Consider the following 3,187-nt stretch of genomic DNA (forward strand, 5'->3'; position numbering starts at 1 on the left):
ATCATGTAAACAGATTTTAAAATTCACCCCAGACTAGAATTATACTTGGTTTGGCGAACCAACTTCTACCTTGGAGACTGATCGCCAACTCCCTGACAGCTCTTCCTACCTCCCCCTGGACCGTGACCCCACTATTGAACATCAAGCCATAATTTCCCAGAACGTCACTGACCTCATCTTCTCTGGGGATCTTCTCTCTGCAGCCATCAACCTCATAGTTCTCCAACCTCGCACAGCCTGCTTCCACCTCCTTCCCAAGATCCACAAACAGGACTGCCCCAGTAGACACATCGTTTCAGCCTGTTCTTGCCCCAAATAACTTATTTCTTCCTATCTCGACTTTCTTTTTTTTCTCTCCTTGTCCACTCTCTTCCCACCTACATCCGTGACTCCTCCAATGCCCTCCATCACATTAAAAGTTTCCAGTTTCCTGGCCCCAACCATATCCTTTTCATCATGGACGTCCAATCCCTCTACACTTCCATTCCCCAGCAGGATGGCCTGAGGGTGCTCTGCTTCTTCCTCGAGCAGAGGCCCAACCAGTCCCCATCCACCATCGCTCTCCTCCGCCTGGCTGAACTTGTTCTCACATTGAAGAACTTCTCCTTTAACTCCACTCACTTCCTCCAAATTAAATGTGTTGCTATGGGAACCTGCATGGGTCCTAGCTATGCCTGCCTTTTCATGGGATATGTGAAACAATCTTTGTTCCAGTCCTACTTGGGTCCCCTCCCTCACCTCTTTTGGTACATTGATGACTGTATCTATGCCGTTTCCTGCTCTCGCCCGAACTTGAAAATTTAATTTACTTTGCATCAAATTTCCACCCTTCCCTCACCTTCACATGGTCCATCTCTGACTCTTCCCTTCCTCAACTTCTCCGTCTCTATCTCTGGGGATAGGCTTTCAACCAGTATCCACTATAAGCCCACTGACTCCCACAGCTACCTGGACTACACTTCCTCCCACCCTGCATCCTGTAAGGACTCCATTCCATTCTCCCATTTCTCTGTCTCCATCACATCTGCTCTCTGACGATGCCATTTTCACACTCGTGAATCTGACATGTCTTCTTTTTACCTCAACCGAGGATTCCCCTCCACCGTGGTTAACATGGCCCTTGACCGTGTCCATTCCATTTTCTGCACCTCTGCGCTCACCCCTTCCCCTCCCTCTCAGAACCATGTCAGGGTTCCCCTTGTCCTCACCTTTCACCCCACCAGCCTCCACGGATCATCCTCCACCATTTCCGCCACCTCCAGCGTGATCCCACCACCAATCGCATCTTTCCCTCCCCTCCCCTGTCAGCATTCCGAAGGGACCGCTCCCTCCGTGACATCCTGGTCCATTCCACAGTCACCCCCAGCACTCCCTCCCCTTCCCACAGCACCTTCCCGTGCAAGCGCAGGAGATGCAGCACCTGCCCCTTTACCTCCTCCCTTTCCACTATCCAGGGCCCCAAATACTCCTTCCAGGTGAAACAGTGATTTACTTGTACTTCTTTCAATTTATTATACTGTATTTGCTGCTCACAATGTGGTCTCCTCTACATTGGGGAAGGGAAGAGTCAGAGATGGCTCCATCCTTGGTCTCCTACACTGTTCCAACGAAGCTCAACGCAAGCTCGAGGAACAGCACCTCATCTTTCATTTAGGCACTTTACAGCCTTATGGACTCAACATCGAGTTCAACAATTTCACAGCATAACCTCTGCTAATCTTTGGCTCGCTCCCCGCACCCCCCTCCCCCCTCCTCTGAGCCTGTTTTTTTTCGCCTTGTCTCCAATGACAGCTGGTCATTATTCCGCGATTCACACCCTATCTTGACTAATGTTTCTCTAACTCCTGACATTACCATTTCAATTCGGCCCATCATCCCTTTTGTCTCTCTAATCTCTCCTGCCTTCCACCCTCTCAAAGACCTTCCCTTTTGTTCTTTCTTCCCCCCCCCCCCCCCTTTCAATGCTTCTTAAGAATGTGTTCTTTCTGAATCAAATCATAGGACTTTCTGGAAACATGGGAGCTCTCCTTCCTAGTCAGTAACTTTAAACGCCCTGAAAATTAACATAACACTAAAATAACACTAATTTAGTTTATGAAGTTTTCAGCTGGTCCAATGGGTCACCTAGATATTTGTTAAAAGTTGCACAAAGTGTGAAACCAAAGGTAGTCAGATTGCTAATCTGACTCTCAAATTACACTGATAATTATATGTTAATACAAAGTGGTACTGGTCTGAGATTTAAATTCACGAACAGAGCTTTGCTCTCTGTCAGCTATTTTTAATGTTAGGAGGACACGGGTGACAAAACGCACTTTCTAACGACATCAACATTACTCAATTTTGTGTTTACAATATATTACAAAATGATCCATTGAATTGATTTAGCATCGATGAGACTGTCAGCTCTCTGCTACTATTCAAAAAAACTGGAGGTTCAAAATGTCACTTTAATTGCAATTATGCTGCAGTCGGTGAGTCATCCGGGTATGCGGCGTTTACCTCCTCTCGGTGGTCTCGCACCAATTCTAGTGTCTTCACATCGAAATTACAAGGAAGATTGGTGAAATGTGTCTAACTCCAATCTTTTATATGTGGCGATTGTTGAAAAAATCCATTACTCTTCTCATCAAGTCAATTCAATGAAAAGCTCCAATTATCTGAAGATTTCAATAATTGAGATCAGATTCCGGAACCTACTGAGCTGTAAACCTACATTCCCTCTAACCTTGAAGGAATGATGTCGAGAACGTGAAGAGATTTAGCGTGATGGAAAATAAACCACCATTGAGTTATTTGATATGAATGAACACCGTAACGAGTACACCAAATATTAATAACCAGTCACCTTAAAAACTGCTTAAAATAAAACACCAAATGTGCTTTACTAATAAACTCTGCAACAGATTACTGAAAGGTTCTTAATTAAATATTTATACTTGATTAAATACAATCTTACATTCTAGTTTTTCCAGACATTCCTGGCGGGTGGCACTCCAATACATTTTTTTCCCATATGGACCGACTGACGTTGTATTCTTAAAAATAACCTCAGATGAGAAAGCGAGAGTTGATGGGGTAAGCAGGCCTGGTGGTTAGCCCTTTGTATACCAAATATAGAGGTTTGCTTTGCTGTGTCAGCAGAAAGTTATCTATAAAGATACGCAAGGGAACGTTGCCAATCAGC

The sequence above is a fragment of the Pristiophorus japonicus genome, chromosome 16 (assembly GCF_044704955.1).
Source record: "Pristiophorus japonicus isolate sPriJap1 chromosome 16, sPriJap1.hap1, whole genome shotgun sequence".
Taxonomy (NCBI): domain Eukaryota; kingdom Metazoa; phylum Chordata; class Chondrichthyes; family Pristiophoridae; genus Pristiophorus; species Pristiophorus japonicus.